Here is a 13,259-nt window from a genome sequence, read left to right as displayed (position 1 = left end):
GGTATCCACTGCATGTAAGATGTCCATCATCTCCTTCTCATAGGTATATTGTCCCAGATTTGTCCCACTTAGTTTTTGGCTAGTGAAGGCCAACGGTTAACCTTCCTGCATTAAGACAGCCCCAATACTTGTACCTGAAGCATCACATTCAATCACAAAAGATTTGGTGAAGTTGGGTAGTGCCAATACAGGAGTGGAACACATGGCATGTTTGAGAGCTATAAATTCCTGTTGCACTTCATCATTCCAGAGGAATGGATTTTTCTTGACAAGGTGAGTGAGAGGTCTAGCAATGCGACCATAATTGCGGACAAATTTGCGATAGTAGCCAGTGAGACCTGTTATCACAAAATCACTACTGAGGGCTGCAACCAAGCAAGATTTCATGTAACTCTTTCAACCTAACTTTAGATCAAAGATTAGCCTCTTTGATCAGAGAGGGCTCTCTCACAAACTCTTGATAAAAATCCTTCACTACAACAGATGGCTAACTCTTTATTCATTCATGAAAGCAAAAGCTGGTTGGAAACATATCAAACTGGTTCTCATTGGGCTATGGAGTCTCATATACTAAGTAAACAAGAAAAACATAGTCATCTCATGGAAGTCAAGGCTCTTTGCATTACATGTCAAACATACTCCATCAAAACCACAGCTTGCCAAACACACAGGAAGTCAGAGCATAAGATTATGAATTCTGAGTGATTGTGTTACAACAAGGCTGTAAAAGAACATAAAATATAAAACACCATCATTATATTTGAACACAATAATCCATCGAGAATCTTGAGAAGAGATCAACACTGTTTTACTATTACTGTCACAAATCTTACAATGGCCCAAAACAACTCTGTTTTTGTATAAAATGTCCAACCCCTATTACCTCCTAATCTGATCCATATATAGGCAAACAAACTTAAACACCTCGAGCTTCCTCCTCCAGCATGAGGGGAGCCTCGAAGGTGGCTATTGACTATCCTTATCTAGTGCATAACTAATTTATTAATTACATAATGGCTAAACTGAAATTACAAATGGTTTTCATTTAATCAAAATCCAAAATCTTTGCTCCTCGTAGCATGATGTTGTTCTGGCTCTTGACACATGTCCCTTTGCTGCTTGGGTTGAGATGACTGAGCTATAGATGCAATGAATGCTGACTTTGGATGCTTGAAAGCGCTGATGGCTCATTAATTGACCAAAAGATGTGCTCCTATTTTAACGGTCTCTGTCTCCCAACATTCCCCAAAAGTTCAGCAACATGTCTCAGCTCTTTTAATAACCCCAGGTATGAAATGCTGCCATGTTTCTGATGTGCTGTAGGTGGTATTGATAGACAGGTGCTTCTCTTCCTCAACTCCCGCTCACAGTATCACACTAGCTGCTCTGCGCTTAAAATCATCACCTACAGCAGTTTCGTAGCGTGCTACGAAACTGCTGTGTGATTTAGAAAACACGGTCTTCTTCACTGGTTTCTGCTAACACTGTGCTTATGGCTGCACTTTTTCCAATAGTGGCATCCAATGAAACTTGTAACACATCAAGAACTTGTGGTATTGCCAAACCTGTGAAATAGGCCGTTACCTCTGGACTGAATCTGCCCTTGATATGCTTTATACTCTGAGGTAGTTGCCTATTTAAGAGCAACAGCTAAGCCAGTTATGGTATGATTGTGAGGACCACCTTGAAGACCAGGGAACACATCTGCGTTAATCCTTTCCTCATAGTCATACTTAACCTCTTGCCCCTGCTTGTTGATTTCTTTGATGCCCTTTCCATAAAATATCATTTCACCACGAGGACCACGGAGTGACTTGTGTGTAGTAGTAGTCACTACATCTGCAAACTCAAAAGGAAATGGAACTACACCAGGTGCAACAAGTCCACTTATGTGTGTCATGTCCGCCAACAACACAGCTTTTTTGCTTGTCACAAACCTTGCGCACCCGAGCATAGTCAAAATGGTGTGCATAAGCACTAGCAACAATGAGTTTAGGCCTGAATAGGACTGCACTTCTCCAGCTGGTCATAATCAATATAACCTGTAAATTCATTCAATCTATAAGGCATTGTTTCAAAGAGGATTGAAACTGCTGAGATCTTTTTAGAATTGGTCTGGTAACCATGAAACAGATGGCCTCCATGTGAAAAAATCAAGTGCCAGGATACGATCATGTGGCTTCAACAAAGCAATGTAAACTTGAATATTAAACTTGAAAGTTATGTGTAGTATTTTGGTTTGCTTCCAATGATCTTTTTCTGACATAACGACTCTGTCATGTCAATGAATTCATTTCCTTCATTGTATTTATTTGTCATGACTGATCCTACAGCCTGCATGACTGATAATGAAGTAAAGTTCTCTGAAGGAATAAGTTCAAGACTCTTCCATTGTCGATTCTGGAGAAAATTCCTCCTCGTCCTTAACATAAGGCTCAACCCAACCCCATAACGTCTTAGGATCTGCAACATAACGCAGGTACAGGAAACCAATACATCTTATGTATGGAGAATCCTCGTGCTTAAGAAGCCCATGCATTTGCTTCACTGTCAACTTCATGGTAAAAAATTTGTAGAGAAGACAAAATGTTGTAGACGGGCCCCTACAATTCCCTGTCATCCATGGTTCTACATGATCAACTTGATTATAGATCTCATCAATAACTTCATGGTAGGTCTTCAGCCTTTACAATTCCTTGAAGTAATCTGAAGACAAGATGTTCATACAGAGAACCTTTTCAAGCAAAGAATCAATAGGCTTTCCACATGTTTGTACTTCCATATTCTCCCCCAATAAACTTCCTTGAGCACAAAGCTTGATGTCCTCCTTTGTGAATGACGAGTTATAAAAGACGAATAAAATGCAGCAAGGGATTCTTCGAATTGGCAAGGTAGAATGTAAGAGTACTGAACCTCTCTCTCCCTCGATCCTCCTAGATGATCTTTACTGTGCTCTTAGCAAGCTCAGAAAATTCTTCTGCCTCACATGCTCTAATATTTCCAATTAATTTAAACACTTTAAGATGCATGTACATTGCACTGATATCATGACCAGTTCTAAGTAATATATTCTGAACAGATGCTTAACTAACACAATTTTCACCAATGTCTGTATCTGTGCAGTAGTCAAGGCCAAATACAGAAACCACTTCTCATAAAATTGAGGTCAGGATAGCCCATGTGATTCCACTTCCAACTATCAAGCCTGCACCAAAGTTACAGCTGCCCTGGATCTCAGACATACAAGAAACGCGAATTCAGTCCGATTGGAGGAAACATCTGGAGATTTGAGATGGCTGGGTGGGGCGAACGAAGTTGGGACCCTTACAACGAGGGTTTATATGGCCGCACATCCCCCAAATCCGTTTTTGTGAAGACAAGTTGTTTTCCCTTGTATAACAGAGTTGCAAGAACGCTTCTGCTTCATGATACCCTGAACCATGTCGAAAATGCTTCTGTACAACCATATATGCTGAGTGAAACGTATCCCAATACTCATTCCTTCCAAAAGGTATGTAAGCTTTTAAGAGGTAAATGTTGAAGCTTAAGATTGCCAAGCTCTACAAGTGAATCGTGGAGAGCGCCGAGCAGAAATATAGATTCACCATACTATCGAACAACTGCCACCACTCGATATAGCCTGCCGTGTCAAGTTGCCCCCTTTTTTTAAAATTCAATGCATGCATGCGCAATTTGGCGTGTGGCAACCTTTGAACATCTGGCAGCTATAAAGGCGCCACAGTAACTTGAACATGATTAACTACTTTTCTGCTCTAGCGTTCAAACATTGCTGATAAATCCCCGTCATTTACATTACTGAAATGCAGATCAAAACAAGATTCATGAACCTGCTCGCACTTATTCAAGAAAGAAACAAATCCACCATTCATACTAATGACATCAACAGGTCCATTATTTGAAATACAAGCAGTCTCTGTTTCACCCAGATTTTGCATGTCATAGTTAGTTTCGGGACAATCTTAAAGCCAGCAAACATTGAAGCGGCTTCAACTGCATTCCTTACATTGCCTTTCTCATCATACTGCAAATAATCAAATTGAGACCTGGTGTTCCCAAATATTGGCTTGGAAAGATCCACCTCTACCTTTTTTTTTTTTTAAATACTTCACGAATGAACTGTAGGCCATATCATAATTTCTGGAGATATCACCAAGAAATGTGATACACATATAAAGCACTTTTAGTGGTTGCACAGTCTCTAGTATTCGGTATTGTTCTTCATATGTATTAAGGATCCTTTTGACAAGACTAAATGGCTTAGGGAGGTCATAAAAGCTATCTAAGTATCCATCTACCTTATTCTCCTGTAAATATAGGAAATTAGTCTCAAAACATGTCCTTACTTCCTTCTCGAGGATCTTGGTTTTACCTTTGAGTAACTCAGCCGAGGCCTTGAATGCCCACTTAATGATTTGTTTTTTGACATCCTTTCACTGTTTTTGATACAGCAGTTCCGTCCTCCAATCTGGCCTCATATTTAACCAAAACTTGATCAGCTTCTTTTGGGTGCTCCCATTTCTTATACTTGAAGTATTTAAGGACCCCGAGTCAACATATGAAGTCTGAATACAAACATCTGTAACAATATCATCTGCTAGTTCAGTGCCAACGGCAAAAGTCAAGTTTGCTTCAATTTGTCCGGGAGGGAGAAAGCAATGTGTGCTTGAAATCATAATCCTTGTAATAGCTGTCCACATATTTATTGAACAAAGATTGCTGCTCAAATGGATGTATGATAGGCATTGGTCACGCATCCATCAATGAACCAATTATTGCACCCTTTCTAAGATACTCACACTGACCAAGCTTAATAACAAGCATTGATGATGACTTCTTGAGAACATGCCACCTGTAAAATGTATCCGCCCCAGAACTATTTTTCATGACAGCTACTAAGGATTCGAACAAATCCCCCATTTCGTAGCATGCTACGAAATCACTAAAACAGATGGCGCTGCTAAACTGCTAACGAATTTATACGCTGCGAAACTGCTAAACAGAATTCAGGCGCTGCGAAAACACCCGGTCTTTAAACTAGACTAAAATTTTTTGGCAACAGCATTTTCAGTGATAACAGTGGCTCCACTTGGGATAGTGTGCCCTTGTGGTGCACTAAGAACCTGCATTTTCAGTGCCTTATCCATTTATGACAAACAGAAACTTGCTTGACAAGCATGACTGGAGGAGAAAGAAAACTACATCTACTGAAAAATTCTCAGTTGACCTTGAGCTTATTTGCATTTACCTACCTACCTACCGTAACAATTCAAACTTCCCTTAGCTCAATCAATATGAAACTTCCAATGCAGCCAATCATTTGTCTCATCTGATATTTGATTTCTTTGACTGTCCCGGAGTTCAGAACCAATGTGATAGTATGATGACCGCTGCCACTGAAATTGTCTCTGACTGCATCGGATTTCAGAGCCAATGTGATAGTGTAATGACCGCTGCCATTGAAATTGTCTCTGATCTACATAGGAAAACTGAAACACTGGAGAGTAAAACTCTTCCATGTAATCAGCTATAGGATCCCAGAACACATGATCAGCTTGTCTTTCCTTGAAACTTTCCAGCTGTGCAAACTGATCTTCAACCACGGTGTTCAGTTCCTCAATCGTGAAAGAGAGAGGAACCAGCATAGTCTCCTTGCGTTCAGCCATAAAATATTTCTGAGAATAATAATCATGATCAGGAAAACTGTATGCCTGAATTTGTCCTTCTAAACCTTCAATTTCTTTCTCAATATATTTGGCAAATTCATCAAAAAATTTCATCTTATCCTCTGACTTGCAGTCAAAGGATTTCAGATATGAGGATAAGGACAAAGAAAAAGATTCATTTGTTTCTTCTTTACTATGATCATTATTCCATTGTTTAAAACCTTCAACTGAGGGAGAGTCTGCCACCACCTCTGTCCTATCTGTCCATTCCTCCAAAAACATAAGCCAAAGGTCTTGAAATGACTTAATGGATTCGGCAGGCAAGCATTCAACCCACTGTTTGCATTTCCCTTGAAGTGAATCATAGAATAACATAATGCAAACATCCTCATGTTTAACTCTAAGAAGCTGTGTAAATTCACAAAAATCTGATATATGATTCAAGGTTAAACTTAAATCCTCTCCATTGAATTTTGGACCATTCCTTAGAAAGTATGCATCCTTGGGAAAATGATTTGGGAAACCATGAATTCCTGAGAAATCTACGCATGCATACCTTGAACAAAGAAGAGCAGCTTCTGGGTCTTTCATAACTCCAGTGGAATCACCATGAATATATAAACCTTGAATTCTTCAACAATGGAGTCGCCAAGGTAGTTTTGCAGCCTTGAAAATCATTTGAACTCCTGCTACCTTCAGAAATTCAATCTTAAGCTCCCGGCAGACGCACCAAAATGTTATCACAAAATCACTACTGAGGGCTGCAACCAAGCAAGATTTCATGTAACTCTTTCAACCTAACTTTAGATCAAAGATTATCCTCTTTGATCAGAGAGGGCTCTCTCACAAACTCTTGATAAAAATCCTTCACTACAACAAATGGCTAACTCTTTATTCATTCATGAAAGCAAAAGCTGGTTGGAAACATATCAAACTGGTTCTCATTGGGCTATGGAGTCTCATATACTAAGTAAACAAGAAAAACATAGTCATCTCATGGAAGTCAAGGCTCTTTGCATTACACGTCAAACATACTCCATCAAAACCACAGCTTGCCAAACACACAGGAAGTCAGAGCATGAGATTATGAATTCTGAGTGATTGTGTTACAACAAGGCTGTAAAAGAACATAAAATATAAAACACCATCATTATATTTGAACACAATAATCCATCGAGAATCTTGAGAAGAGATCAACACTGTTTTACTATTACTGTCACAAGTCTTACAATGGCCCAAAACAACTCTGTTTTTGTATAAAATGTCCAACCCCTATTACCTCCTAATCTGATCCATATATAGGCAAACAAACTTAAACACCTCGAGCTTCCTCCTCCAGCATGAGGGGAGCCTCGAAGGTGGCTATTGACTATCCTTATCTAGTGCATAACTAATTTATTAATTACATAATGGCTAAACTGAAATTACAAATGGTTTTCATTTAATCAAAATCCAAAATCTTTGCTCCTCGTAGCATGATGTTGTTCTGGCTCTTGACACATGTCCCTTTGCTGCTTGGGTTGAGATGACTGAGCTATAGATGCAATGAATGCTGACTTTGGATGCTTGAAAGCGCTGATGGCTCATTAATTGACCAAAAGATGTGCTCCTATTTTAACGGTCTCTGTCTCCCAACATTCCCCAAAAGTTCAGCAACATGTCTCAGCTCTTTTAATAACCCCAGGTATGAAATGCTGCCATGTTTCTGATGTGCTGTAGGTGGTATTGATAGACAGGTGCTTCTCTTCCTCAACTCCCGCTCATAGTATCACACTAGCTGCTCTGCGCTTAAAATCATCACCTACAGCAATTTCGTAGCGCGCTACGAAACTGCTGTGTGATTTAGAAAACACAGTCTTCTTCACTGGTTTCTGCTAACACTGTGCTTATGGCTGCACTTTTTCCAACAGTGGCATCCAATGAAACTTTTAACACATCAAGAACTTGTGGTATTGCCAAACCTGTGAAATAGGCCGTTACCTCTGGACTGAATCTTCCCTTGATATGCTTTATACTCTGAGGTAGTTGCCTATTTAAGAGCAACAGCTAAGCCAGTTATGGTATGATTGTGAGGACCACCTTGAAGACCAGGGAACACAGCTGCGTTAATTCTTTCCTCATAGTCATACTTAACCTCTTGCCTCTGCTTGTTGATTTCTTTGATGCCCTTTCCATAAAATATCATTTCACCACGAGGACCACGGAGTGACTTGTGTGTAGTAGTAGTCACTACATCTACAAACTCAAAAGGAAATGGAACTACACCAGGTGCAACAAGTCCACTTATGTGTGTCATGTCCGCCAACAACACAAATTTTTTTCTTGTCACAAACCTTGCGCACCCGAGCATAGTCAAAATGGTGTGCATAAGCACTAGCAACAATGAGTTTAGGCCTGAATAGGACTGCACTTCTCCAGCTGGTCATAATCAATATAACCTGTAAATTCATTCAATCTATAAGGCATTGTTTCAAAGAGGATTGAAACTGCTGAGATCTTTTTAGAATTGGTCTGGTAACCATGAAACAGATGGCCTCCATGTGAAAAAATCAAGTGCCAGGATACGATCATGTGGCTCCAACAAAGCAATGTAAACTTGAATATTAAACTTGAAAGTTATGTGTAGTATTTTGGTTTGCTTCCAATGATCTTTTTCTGACATAACGACTCTGTCATGTCAATGAATTCATTTCCTTCACTGTATTTATTTGTCATGACTGATCCTACAGCCTGCATGACTGATAATGAAGTAAAGTTCTCTGAAGGAATAAGTTCAAGACTCTTCCATTGTCGATTCTGGAGAAAATTCCTCCTCGTCCTTAACATAAGGCTCAACCCAACCCCATAACGTCTTAGGATCTGCAACATAACGCAGGTACAGGAAACCAATACATCTTATGTATGGAGAATCCTCGTGCTTAAGAAGCCCATGCATTTGCTTCACTGTCAACTTCATGGTAAAAAATTTGTAGAGAAGACAAAATGCCGTAGACAGGCCCCTACAATTCCCTGTCATCCATGGTTCTACATGATCAACTTGATTATAGATCTCATCAATAACTTCATGGTAGGTCTTCAGCCTTTACAATTCCTTGAAGTAATCTGAAGACAAGATGTTCATACAGAGAACCTTTTCAAGCAAAGAATCAATAGGCTTTCCACATGTTTGTACTTCCATATTCTCCCCCAATAAACTTCCTTGAGCACAAAGCTTGATGTCCTCCTTTGTGAATGACGAGTTATAAAAGACGAATAAAATGCAGCAAGGGATTCTTCGAATTGGCAAGGTAGAATGTAAGAGTACTGAACCTCTCTCTCCCTCGATCCTCCTAGATGATCTTTACTGTGCTCTTAGCAAGCTCAGAAAATTCTTCTGCCTCACATGCTCTAATATTTCCAATTAATTTAAACACTTTAAGATGCATGTACATTGCACTGATATCATGACCAGTTCTAAGTAATATATTCTGAACAGATGCTTAACTAACACAATTTTCAGCAATGTCTGTATCTGTGTAGTAGTCAAGGCCAAATACAGAAACCACTTCTCATAAAATTGAGGTCAGGATAGCCCATGTGATTCCACTTCTAACTATCAAGCCTGCACCAAAGTTACAGCTGCCCTGGATCTCAGACATACAAGAAACGCGAATTCAGTCCGATTGGAGGAAACATCTGGAGATTTGAGATGGCTGGGTGGGGCGAACGAAGTTGGGACCCTTACAACGAGGGTTTATATGGCCGCACATCCCCCAAATCCGTTTTTGTGAAGACAAGTTGTTTTCCCTTGTATAACAGAGTTGCAAGAACGCTTCTTCTTCATGATACCCTGAACCATGTCGAAAATGCTTCTGTACAGCCATATATGCTGAGTGAAACGTATCCCAATACTCATTCCTTCCAAAAGGTATGTAAGCTTTTAAGAGGTAAACGTTGAAGCTTAAGATTGCCAAGCTCTACAAGTGAATCGTGGAGAGCGCCGAGCAGAAATATAGATTCACCATACTATCGAACAACTGCCACCACTCGATATAGCCTGCCGTGTCAAGATGCCCCCTTTTTTTAAAATTCAATGCATGCATGCGCAATTTGGCGTGTGGCAACCTTTGAACATCTGGCAGCTATAAAGGCGCCACAGTAACTTGAACGTGATTAACTACTTTTCTGCTCTAGCGTTCAAACATTGTTGATAAATCCCCGTCATTTACATTACTGAAATGCAGATCAAAACAAGATTCATGAACCTGCTCGCACTTATTCAAGAAAGAAACAAATCCACCATTCATACTAATGACATCAACAGGTCCATTATTTGAAATACAAGCAGTCTCTGTTTCACCCAGATTTTGCATGTCATAGTTAGTTTCGGGACAATCTTAAAGCCAGCAAACATTGAAGCGGCTTCAACTGCATTCCTTACATTGCCTTTCTCATCATACTGCAAATAATCAAATTGAGACCTGGTGTTCCCAAATATTGGCTTGGAAAGATCCACCTCTACCTTTTTTTTTTAAAAAAATACTTCACGAATGAACTGTAGGCCATATCATAATTTCTGGAGATATCACCAAGAAATGTGATACACATATAAAGCACTTTTAGTGGTTGCACAGTCTCTAGTATTCGGTATTGTTCTTCATATGTATGAAGGATCCTTTTGACAAGACTAAATGGCTTAGAGAGGTCATAAAAGCTATCTAAGTATCCATCTATCTTATTCTCCTGTAAATATAGGAAATTAGTCTCAAAACATGTCCTTACTTCCTTCTCGAGGATCTTGGTTTTACCTTTGAGTAACTCAGCCGGGGCCTTGAATGCCCACTTAATGATTTGTTTCTTGACATCCTTTCACTGTTTTTGATACAGCAGTTCCGTCCTCCAATCTGGCCTCATATTTAACCAAAACTTGATCAGCTTCTTTTGGGTGCTCCCATTTCTTATACTTGAAGTATTTAAGGACCCCGAGTCAACATATGAAGTCTGAATACAAACATCTGTAACAATATCATCTGCTAGTTCAGTGCCAACGGCAAAAGTCAAGTTTGCTTCAATTTGTCCGGGAGGGAGAAAGCAATGTGTGCTTGAAATCATAATCCTTGTAATAGCTGTCCACATATTTATTGAACAAAGATTGCTGCTCAAATGGCTGTATGATAGGCATTGGTCACGCATCCATCAATGAACCAATTATTGCACCCTTTCTAAGAAACTCACACTGACCAAGCTTAATAACAAGCATTGATGATGACTTCTTGAGAACATGCCACCTGTAAAATGTATCCGCCCCAGAACTATTTTTCATGACAGCTACTAAGGATTCGAACAAATCCCCCATTTCGTAGCATGCTATGAAATCACTAAAACAGATGGCGCTGCTAAACTGCTAACGAATTTATACGCTGCGAAACTGCTAAACAGAATTCAGGCGCTGCGAAAACACCCGGTCTTTAAACTAGACTAAAAATTTTTGGCAACAACATTTTCAGTGATAACAAGACCCAAAAATCCTCTCAAGCTCTTCAAGGTATTTGGTTGAGGCCAATCCTGCATTACCTGGATCTTTTTGAGATCCACCCTGACACCTTCACGCCCCACAATGTGGCCCAAATACTCAACTTCTTCCATGCCAAAAGAGCACTTAGACAATTTGACAAATAATTTATGCTTTTGGAGCAGTTGCAAGAGCAGATCTACATGCTGAAGATGTTTTTCCTAGGTGAGGCTATAGATGAGGATGTCATCAAAGAAAACATGGACAAATTTTTTGAGATATGGTTTGAGCAGGTGATTCATGAGGCTCTGAAAAGTGGATGGGGCATTACAAAGACCAAATGGCATGACTAGGAATTCATAATGGCCTTCATGAGTTCGAAAAGCAGTCTTTGTAATGTCTACTTCTTTCATGCAAATTTGGTGATAGCCCGAGTGAAGGTCGAGCTTAGTAAAGAATTGAGCCCCATTTAGTTCATCCAGCAAATCATCAACAACCTGGATGGGAAATTTATATTTGACCGTTAGCTTGTTGACGGCCCTAAAGTCTGGACACATACGCCATTCCCCATCTTTCTTGAGCACCATGACCACAGGCGATGAATAAAGACTAATGCTAGGACGAATGACACCAACTTCCAGGAGTTCCTTGATGATTTTTTCGATTTCATTCTTTTGGGCGAAAGGATATCTATATGGGCGCAAATTTGGTGGTTGTTCCCCTGGGACCAAAGTAATGCTATGATCATGTTCCCCTCTCGAGGGTGGAAGCTCATGAGGCTTGTCAAAGACATGCAGATGGTTGTTTAAGACCTGTTGCATCTCAGGATGAATATGAAGAGAAGTGGGTTCGAAGGCCTGGATGGCATTAAATTGGGCTATAACTCCATGGTGGCCCTTTTTTAACAAATTTTCCATCTTGTGTGAGTTGATGATAGAAGGAGCACCTACCTGGAGTCCGCAGAGGTTATGTGTGTGGTTATTCTGCTTGAAGCTCGTACATAACTCTTGGAAATCCATTCTGATTGGGTCGAGTGTGCGGAGCCATTCAGCACCCAAGACAATGTCACACCCACCCACGTTGATGGAAAACATGTGGGTCTTTAGGTGATAATCCCCCATTTGAAGTTTGACATTTTCACAACAGCTTTCACATTTCATTGTCCCCCCATCAGCAATCTGGACCTAGAAATTAGAGACTACTCTGACAAAACAATGCACTGCTTCAACGACTCTTTGATGGATAAAGCTATGTGTACTGCCACTATCAATCAAGACTACTACAGGGCGATGCTTAATAAAACCTCTGATTTTGAGAGTTTGGGGAGAAGAAATTCTTGCCAAAGCATGAAGCAAGATAACTAGTTCTTCAGATGTAGCTGGGAGCTCATTGTCTGGCTGGTTGTCCTCATCTTCCTCCTCTGGTCCCTCAAATGTCGGGGCTTCCTCAGATGAACTGTGATTAGTAGCATCAATTTGAAAGGATTTGGGTTCCTTGCATCTATGCCTCGGGGAGTATTTCTCATCACAGTAGTAACACAATCCTTGCTTTCTTCTTTCCGCCATTTTCGCTAGTGACACCTTTTGAACCTTAAGTGCTTGGGTAGTTCTTGGAGCCTGGGTGGGGCATTCCTTGGCTATGTAATTTGGACGAGTCAACTGGGCTGCTAACGTGCGTTCTACTTCATGAGCTATCTTGCAAGCTGCCAGCCATGAGACTGAGTGTTGTAGTCAGATGTGGGCTTGTATGGCATCTTTGAGACCACTGATAAAACATTCCAAGTAGAATTCATCTGCTAGACCTCCTATGTGGAAGGCTAATGCTTCAAAGGCTTTAATATATTATTGCACTCAGCCTGTCTGTCAGAGCTTAGTAAGACGACCCAAAAAGTTAGATTCATTGTAGAAGGAAGGCCTGACATGTAATCCATGGAGAGAGATTGCCAAGGTCGGCTAGAAGTAGGTAGAGGAGTATCTAAGCCTTGCTTCTTGATGGTTGGTCTGGAAATGTCACAGGCGGTGCAGAATCTAATGTACTTCCCAAAATCCTGACAAAGTTTTGACCAATAAAAATACTTCTAAAAT

General features: G+C 40.2%; 4 pseudogenes; all 4 read right to left on the bottom strand.

Moving 5' to 3' along the window:
- Window positions 1-1,540: 1,540 nt before the first annotated feature.
- On the bottom strand, window positions 1,541-2,391 carry LOC149256841 (serine hydroxymethyltransferase, mitochondrial pseudogene; annotated as a pseudogene).
- Window positions 2,392-2,395: 4 nt separating this feature from the next.
- LOC149256840 (pre-mRNA splicing factor SR-like 1) lies at window positions 2,396-3,001 on the bottom strand (annotated as a pseudogene).
- Window positions 3,002-7,620: 4,619 nt separating this feature from the next.
- On the bottom strand, window positions 7,621-8,471 carry LOC149256839 (serine hydroxymethyltransferase, mitochondrial pseudogene; annotated as a pseudogene).
- A 4-nt stretch (window positions 8,472-8,475) lies between these two features.
- LOC149256838 (pre-mRNA splicing factor SR-like 1 pseudogene) lies at window positions 8,476-9,056 on the bottom strand (annotated as a pseudogene).
- Window positions 9,057-13,259: the final 4,203 nt, after the last annotated feature.

The sequence above is a fragment of the Pinus tabuliformis genome, chromosome 7 (assembly GCF_031772625.1).
Source record: "Pinus tabuliformis cultivar Carrire ecotype Pingquan chromosome 7, CPIR1, whole genome shotgun sequence".
NCBI lineage: Eukaryota > Viridiplantae > Streptophyta > Pinopsida > Pinales > Pinaceae > Pinus > Pinus tabuliformis.
This window is presented reverse-complemented; position numbering and strand designations above follow the sequence as displayed.